This window comes from Bombina bombina, chromosome 7, assembly GCF_027579735.1.
Source record: "Bombina bombina isolate aBomBom1 chromosome 7, aBomBom1.pri, whole genome shotgun sequence".
In the NCBI taxonomy this organism is placed as follows: domain Eukaryota; kingdom Metazoa; phylum Chordata; class Amphibia; order Anura; family Bombinatoridae; genus Bombina; species Bombina bombina.
The window spans coordinates 606075566-606084438 of record NC_069505.1 but is presented as its reverse complement, the minus strand read 5'-3'; the positions used below and the strand labels follow the sequence as shown (position 1 = coordinate 606084438).

Here is an 8873-nt window from a genome sequence, read left to right as displayed (position 1 = left end):
GGGCTAATTGACACCCCCTGCTAGTGGCCGATTGGCCGCGAATCTGCAGGGGGTGGCATTGCACAAGCAGTTCACCAGAACTGCTTGTGCAATGATAAATGTCGACAGCGTATGCTGTATCGTATAATGTCCGCTCGTACTTTGGTCAATTGGCTCCAAAGAGTTAAACTTGCAATTGAGGACTTGGCTTGTTAAATCTTGTGGGACTCTTTATATAATGTTACTCAACACCTGGTTTTGCAAATTATCTGTAAAATAGTAATTGTTATTCAATGTATAATTGTTATGAATATGTTAAAAGGACATTGAAGATTACCCATTTATACAGCCCATGTTTTTAATGAACATTGTGATGATTTTCAGATTCCTAACCAAGCCTCAAAGTTTTAGATATATACTGATGTCTACAGCCTCATGCTTGCTCCTGTTTGTATAATAGATTTTTTTCATATGCAGGGGGGAGCGGGGAGTGTCTGCTTTTCCTGATTTTCAAGCCCATTGCAGTGGGTGTCCCAGGCTAACTTCGCCAACAGTGCAAAATTGGGAGCTTCTAAGTAAGCTTTTAAAAGGTTTTATACTGGATTTGTATATCAGTATCTGTGCATATTCTTCTTTATAGCAGTGTCTATATTATAGCAGTGTCTATTACATGCAGTTAAATAAAAATTGGTGTATACTGTCCCTTTAAGTTTTTTTTATGTGAAATCAGATCACAAATTAAGTTAATAAAAAAAGGATAGTTTATAAACGTCTGTGATGTGATAATCCTTTCATTACACTATAAAGCTTAGCAAAGGGGTGGGCTGTAAGTTGTTAATGTATATCCATCATGTGTGATTGAATTAGCAAAAGAGGTCCCTGGTTTTTTTTTTTTGTAAGAGAGCTGACCATGAAGTAATGTTGATGTAATCAGTAGGATATGTACAGCTTAGAGTTTATATGGGATATCTGGGAGTGACTAATTGCTGAAGGAAAGATCACATTACCCTCTCTGGAACACTGCCAAGACTAGAGTTTTACAAATGTCAGCAGTCTAATGGGTATTTAAACTCATTGTCAGTGTAGAGTATTGTAACTGTCTACCCTAGAGAGAAGACCTCTAATATACTCCATACCGTCTAGGACTCCCAGAGAGGACATAATTATCAGGGTAATATGACAATGTATTACTTTATTTTGTTATTGTATTTAAACTGTGTGGCAATAAGTTCTATCTCTTCTTTAATAAATGTGTGATTGATTATTTGTGAAAGTATTTTCATTTGTGCTTGGAGGGTTTTATATATATACTAGTCCTAAAGCCCGTTCACACGGGCCGTGTGGTTTATTTTTATTTTTATATTCTCTCTCTCTCTCTGCCCTATCTCTCTCTCTCCCCTCTTTCTCCCCCCTGTCTCTCTCACTCTCTCCCCCTGTCTCTCTCACTCTATCCCCCCTGTCTCTCTCACTCTCACTCTCACTCCCCTGTCTCTCTCTCTCTCCCCTGCCTCTCTCTCCTCCCCCCTGTCTCTCTCTCTCTCCCCTGTCTGTCTCTCTCTCTCCCCTCTCTCTCTCCCCCCCTGTCTCTCTCTCTCCCCCCCTGTCTCTCTCTCTCCCCCCCTGTCTCTCTCACCCTCTCCCCCTGTCTCCCTCTCCCCTGTCTCTCTCACCCTCTCCCCTGTCTCCCTCTCCCCTGTCTCTCTCACCCTCTCCCCTGTCTCCCTCTCCCCTGTCTCTCTCTCCCTCTCCCCTGTCTCCCTCTCCCCTGTCTCCCTCTCCCCTGTCTCTCTCTCCCTCTCCCTTGTCCCCCTGTCTCCCTCTCCCCTGTCTCCCTCTCCCCTCTCTCCCTCTCCCCTGTCTCCCTCTCCCCTGTCTCCCTCTCCCCTGTCTCCCTCTCCCCTGTCTCCCTCTCCCCTGTCTCCCTCTCCCCTGTCTCCCTCTCTCCCTCTCCCCTGTCTCCCTCTCCCCTGTCTCCCTCTCCCCTGTCTCCCTCTCCCCTGTCTCCCTCTCCCCTGTCTCCCTCTCCCCTGTCTCTCTCACCCTCTCCCCTGTCTCCCTCTCCCCTGTCTCTCTCTCCCTCTCCCCTGTCTCCCTCTCCCCTGTCTCCCTCTCCCCTGTCTCCCTCTCCCCTCTCACCCTCTCCCCTGTCTCCCTCTCCCCTGTCTCCCTCTCCCCTGTCTCCCTCTCCCCTGTCTCCCTCTCTCCCTCTCCCCTGTCTCCCTGTCTCCCTCTCCCCTGTCTCCCTCTCCCCTGTCTCCCTCTCCCCTGTCTCCCTCTCCCCGTCTCCCTCTCCCCCTCTCCCCTCTCTCCCTCTCCCCTCTCTCCCTCTCCCCTGTCTCCCTCTCCCCTGTCTCCCTCTCTCCCTCTCCCCTGTCTCCCTGTCTCCCTCTCCCCTGTCTCCCTCTCCCCTGTCTCCCTCTCCCCTGTCTCCCTCTCCCCTGTCTCCCTCTCCCCCTCTCCCCTCTCTCCCTCTCCCCTCTCTCCCTCTCCCCTGTCTCCCTCTCCCCTGTCTCCCTCTCCCCTGTCTCCCTCTCCCCTGTCTCTCTCACCCTCTCCCCTGTCTCCCTCTCCCCTGTCTCTCTCTCCCTCTCCCCTGTCTCCCTCTCCCCTGTCTCCCTCTCCCCTGTCTCCCTCTCTCCCTCTCCCCTGTCTCTGATCAGCTGCTTTCAACGGCTATTTGCGTGCGCGTGCGCAGGGTGCGAGGGTGCGTGCGCATTCTGCAAGGGGGATCTCATGTCAACGATTAGTTGCGTGCGCGTGGGTTCGCGTGCGCATGTGAGTGCGAGGGTGCGTGCGCATTCTGCAAGGGGGATCTCATGTGTCGCGGTGAAAGTTTTGTCAGCTACGCTAAGTGGGTGCGAGGGTGGTGCGTGCGCATTCAGCAAGGGGGGTCAAAGTGCTCACATCAGTTTCAAGGGGGGTCAAAGTGCTGACATCAGTGGGTGCGAGAGTGCGCGCGTGCGAAGTATCAACAGCTGGCCAAGGGTGCGCGTGCGATCAGCGGCAAGAGTTTGTCTGAACTGCGCATGACGGCTTCAGACAAACTCTTGTCTTTTATAATATAGGATATAATTCTGTTTGTACAAGGCTCAGTATTAATATGGTCTTATATATAATATAATATTGTGTGGTAGGTTTTAAAGGGACATGAAGCCCATTTTTTTCTTTTATGATTCAGATAGGGCTTTTAATTTTAAACACATTTCCAATATACTTCTTTTATTAAATTGTCCTTATTCTCTTGGTATCATTTGTTAAACAAGCAGCAATGCTCTATAGGGAGCTAATAAAACATATCAAGTGATCCAATGACCAGAAACATATATTTTCAGCAACCACTTAGCAGCTAGCCCCCAGTATTGCATTACTCCTTCTGAGTCTACCTAGGTATGCTTTTCAGCAAAGGATACCAAGAAAAGGAAGCTAATTAGACAAAATAAGTTAATTGTAAAGTTTTTTTAAATTGTATGCTCTATCTGGATAATGAAATAAAATGCTGGGGTTTTATCTCCCTTTAAGTGTTGTATACAGAAATATATAGGAATAACTATTTATAAATACAAAGAACATTTTCCACTATGTGAAGAACATTAAAATGCAAAATATTTACATTAAATACACAGTATTTTTTTTTTAATAAAAAATATTTTTCAAGTTCTTAGGTATTTGAGTGGAAGATGCTCCAAAGTATGTATATATATGTGTATATATGTATTTATGTATATATATATATATATATATATATATATATATATATATATATATATATATATATATATATATATATATACATACATACAAGTGTGTATATGTGTATATATGTATGTATATACTGTACATAAATACACATGTATATGTACATATGTATGCACACACACACATACACACACTTATATGTATACACACACACACACACACTTATATGTATACACACACACACACACACACACTTATATGTATACACACACACACACACACACACACACACATACATACACACACTTATATGTATACACACACACACACACACTTATATGTATACACACACACACACACACTTATATGTATACACACACATACACACACACACACACACTTATATGTATACACACACACACACACACTTATATGTATACACACACACACACTTATATGTATACACACACACACACACACACATACACACACTTATATGTATACACACACACACACACACACACACACTTATATGTATACACACACACACACTTATATGTATACACACACACACACACACACTTATATGTATACACACACACACACACACACATACACTTAAATGTATACATACACACCTAAATACATATTAAGATACATACATATATATATATAGACCATCAGGGCTGGTGCTAGACTGTTTTGCACCCTAGGCAAGACCAGCTACTTGCGCCCCTCCCCTCCTACCAAAAAAAATAAAAAAATGATTACGTACATTTGCTACTGGTTACTGCAATACACCTAAGTGTCATTACATGACCTGCTGGCCACCCTAATGCAGGTAAGTAACTGAAGGTAACTCAGTCTTTTACTCCTTGGCTTTTAGTGGATTAAAGAGAAGCCCTAGTGCATATTATTATTATTAATAATAATAACAATGATCAGAAACGTAAAAAATAGCCCTAGGTGAAATGGGGTGCTTCCTGTCACTTACTGTTTGTGTGAGAGGAGCAGATAGGATGATCTGGGGGATATGTGATGTGTGTGATGTGTATGTGTAGGGCAGTTACAGTGAGCAGGGGGCTGTGTGTGAGAGGAAGAGGCAGGTAGGGTGAACTGGTGGCTGTTTGTGTAAGAAGGGCAGCTAGAGTGAGCTGTAGGCTGTGTGTAGGTGTGTGAGAGGAAGAGGCAGGTAGGGTGAACTGGTGGCTGTTTGTGTAAGAAGGGCAGCTAGAGTGAGCTGTAGGCTGTGTGTTGGTGTGTGAGAGACAGACAGCTAGAGTGAGCTGTAGGCTGTGTGTTGGTGTGTGAGAGACAGACAGCTAGAGTGAGCTGCAGGCTGTTTGTAGGTATGTGAGAGACAGACAGCTAGAGTGAGCTGTAGGCTGTGTGTTGGTGTGTGAGAGACAGGCAGCTAGAGTGAGCTGTAGGCTGTGTGTAGGTGTGTGAGAGACAGGCAGCTAGAGTGAGCTGTAGGCTGTGTGTAGGTGTGTGAGAGACAGACAGCTAGAGTGAGCTGTAGGCTGTGTGTAGGTATGTGAGAGACAGGCAGCTAGAGTGAGCTGTAGGCTGTGTGTAGGTGTGTGAGAGACAGACAGCTAGAGTGAGCTGTAGGCTGTGTGTTGGTGTGTGAGAGACAGACAGCTAGAGTGAGCTGTAGGCTGTTTGTAGGTATGTGAGAGACAGGCAGCTAGAGTGAGCTGTAGGCTGTGTGTAGGTGTGTGAGAGACAGGCAGCTAGAGTGAGCTGTAGGCTGTGTGTAGGTGTGTGCGAGACAGACAGCTAGAGTGAGCTGTAGGCTGTTTGTAGGTATGTGAGAGACCGGCAGCTAGAGTGAGCTGTAGGCTGTGTGTAGGTGTGTGAGAGACAGGCAGCTAGAGTGAGCTGTAGGCTGTTTGTAGGTATGTGAGAGACAGGCAGCTAGAGTGAGCTGTAGGCTGTGTGTAGGTGTGTGAGAGACAGGCAGCTAGAGTGAGCTAGGGGCTGTGTGTAGGTATGTGAGAGACAGACAGCTAGAGTGAGCTAGGGGCTGTGTGTAGGTATGTGAGAGACAGGCAGCTAGAGTGAGCTGTAGGCTGTGTGTAGGTGTGTGAGAGACAGACAGCTAGAGTGAGCTGTAGGCTGCATGTAGGTGTGTGCGAGACAGACAGCTAGAGTGAGCTGTAGGCTGTGTGTAGGTATGTGAGAGACAGGCAGCTAGAGTGAGCTAGGGGCTGTGTGTAGGTATGTGAGAGACAGACAGCTAGAGTGAGCTGTAGGCTGTGTGTAGGTATGTGAGAGACAGGCAGCTAGAGTGAGCTGGGGGCTGTGTGTAGGTGTGTGAGAGACAGACAGCTAGAGTGAGCTGTAGGCTGTGTGTAGGTGTGTGAGAGACAGACAGCTAGAGTGAGCTGTAGGCTGTTTGTAGGTATGTGAGAGACAGACAGCTAGAGTGAGCTGTAGGCTGTGTGTAGGTGTGTGAGAGACAGGCAGCTAGAGTGAGCTGTAGGCTGTGTGTAGGTGTGTGAGAGACAGACAGCTAGAGTGAGCTGTAGGCTGTGTGTAGGTATGTGAGAGACAGGCAGCTAGAGTGAGCTGTAGGCTGTGTGTAGGTGTGTGAGAGACAGACAGCTAGAGTGAGCTGTAGGCTGTGTGTTGGTGTGTGAGAGACAGACAGCTAGAGTGAGCTGTAGGCTGTTTGTAGGTATGTGAGAGACAGGCAGCTAGAGTGAGCTGTAGGCTGTGTGTAGGTGTGTGAGAGACAGGCAGCTAGAGTGAGCTGTAGGCTGTGTGTAGGTGTGTGCGAGACAGACAGCTAGAGTGAGCTGTAGGCTGTTTGTAGGTATGTGAGAGACCGGCAGCTAGAGTGAGCTGTAGGCTGTGTGTAGGTGTGTGAGAGACAGGCAGCTAGAGTGAGCTGTAGGCTGTTTGTAGGTATGTGAGAGACAGGCAGCTAGAGTGAGCTGTAGGCTGTGTGTAGGTGTGTGAGAGACAGGCAGCTAGAGTGAGCTAGGGGCTGTGTGTAGGTATGTGAGAGACAGACAGCTAGAGTGAGCTAGGGGCTGTGTGTAGGTATGTGAGAGACAGGCAGCTAGAGTGAGCTGTAGGCTGTGTGTAGGTGTGTGAGAGACAGACAGCTAGAGTGAGCTGTAGGCTGCGTGTAGGTGTGTGCGAGACAGACAGCTAGAGTGAGCTGTAGGCTGTGTGTAGGTATGTGAGAGACAGGCAGCTAGAGTGAGCTAGGGGCTGTGTGTAGGTATGTGAGAGACAGACAGCTAGAGTGAGCTGTAGGCTGTGTGTAGGTATGTGAGAGACAGGCAGCTAGAGTGAGCTGGGGGCTGTGTGTAGGTGTGTGAGAGACAGACAGCTAGAGTGAGCTGTAGGCTGTGTGTAGGTGTGTGAGAGACAGACAGCTAGAGTGAGCTGTAGGCTGTGTGTAGGTGTGTGAGAGACAGGCAGCTAGAGTGAGCTGTAGGCTGTGTGTAGGTATGTGAGAGACAGGCAGCTAGAGTGAGCTAGGGGCTGTGTGTAGGTATGTGAGAGACAGACAGCTAGAGTGAGCTGTAGGCTGTGTGTAGGTATGTGAGAGACAGGCAGCTAGAGTGAGCTGTGGGCTGTGTGTAGGTATGTGAGAGACAGGCAGCTAGAGTGAGCTGGGGGCTGTGTGTAGGTATGTGAGAGACAGGCAGCTAGAGTGAGCTGGGGGCTGTGTGTAGGTATGTGAGAGACAGGCAGCTAGAGTGAGCTGGGGGCTGTGTGTAGGTATGTGAGAGACAGGCAGCTAGAGTGAGCTGGGGGCTGTGTGTAGGTATGTGAGAGACAGGCAGCTAGAGTGAGCTGTGGGCTGTGTGTAGGTATGTGAGAGACAGACAGCTAGAGCGAGCTGGGGGCTGTGTGTAGGTATGTGAGAGACAGGCAGATAGAGTGAACTGGGGGCTGTGTGTAGGTATGTGAGAGACAGGCAGATAGAGTGAACTGGGGGCTGTGTGTAGGTATGTGAGAGACAGGCAGATAGGGTGAGCTGGGGGCTGTGTGTAGGTATGTGAGAGACAGGCAGCTAGAGTGATCTGGGGGCTGTGTGTAGGTATGTGAGAGACAGGCAGCTAGAGTGAGCTGGGGGCTGTGTGTACTGACAATGAAAGTTGGGACCAAAGGATTAGTGCACATTAGTGATGTCGCAAACCTAAAAATTTGGGTTCGCAAACGGCGAACACGAACTTCCGCAAAAGTTCGCGAACTGGGCGAACCGCCATAGACTTCAATAGGCAGGCGAATTTTAAAAACCACAGGGACTCTTTCTGGCCACAATAGTGATGGAAAAGTTGTTTCAAGGGGACTAACACCTGGACTGTGGAATGCCGGAGGGGGATCCATGGCAAAACTCCCATGGAAAATTACATAGTTGATGCAGAGTCTGGTTTTAATCCATAAAGGGCATAAATCACCTAACATTCATAAATTGTTTGGAATAACGTGCTTTAAAACATCAGGTATGATGTTGTATCGATCAGGTAGTGTAAGGGTTACGCCCGCTTCACAGTGCGCAGTGTAGGTGATATACCTGCCCTGATCATGCTTTGCAGACCAGGTATCAGTGGTCAGCCTTGCCCCAACACTGTGTGCCAGACATGCCATTATATCAGACTTATATGGCTTTGGCGTTGCTTTTTGGTAATTAGAAGGCTGCTAAATGACACTGCGCACCACACATGTTTTATGCCCAGCAGTGAAGGGGTTAATTAGGGTGCATGTAGGCAGCTTGTAGAGTTAATTTAGCTTAAGTGTAGTGTAGTAGACAACCCAAAGTATTGATCTAGGCCCATTTTGGTATATTTCATGCCACCATTTAACCGCCAAATGCGATCAAATAAAAAAAATTGTTCACTTTTTCACAAACTTTAGGTTTCTCACAGAAATGATTTACAAACAACTTATGCAATTATGGCATAAATGGTTGTAAATGCTTCTCTGGGATCCCCTTTGTTCAGAAATAGCAGACTTATATGGCTTTGGCGTTGCTTTTTGGTAATTAGAAGGCTGCTAAATGCCACTGCGCAACACACGTGTTTTATGCCCAGCAGTGAAGGGGTTAATTAGGGAGCATGTTGGCAGCTTGTAGAGTTAATTTTAGCTTAAGTGTAGTAGAAAACCAAAAGTATTGATCTAGGCCCATTTTGGTATATTTCATGCCACCATTTCACCGCCAAATGCGATCAAAT

At 47.1% G+C, this 8873-nt stretch overlaps 1 protein-coding gene across 1 annotated transcript in view; it reads left to right on the top strand.

The window, feature by feature from the left end:
• Window positions 1-1083: 1083 nt before the first annotated feature.
• LOC128635611 (uncharacterized) overlaps window positions 1084-8873 on the top strand; it is a 119499-nt gene continuing 111709 nt past the window's right edge. Inside the window, exon 1 of the mRNA XM_053688674.1 lies at window positions 1084-1150. The gene's annotated coding sequence lies outside the window, so the exon portion shown is untranslated. The remainder of the gene's footprint in view (window positions 1151-8873) is intronic.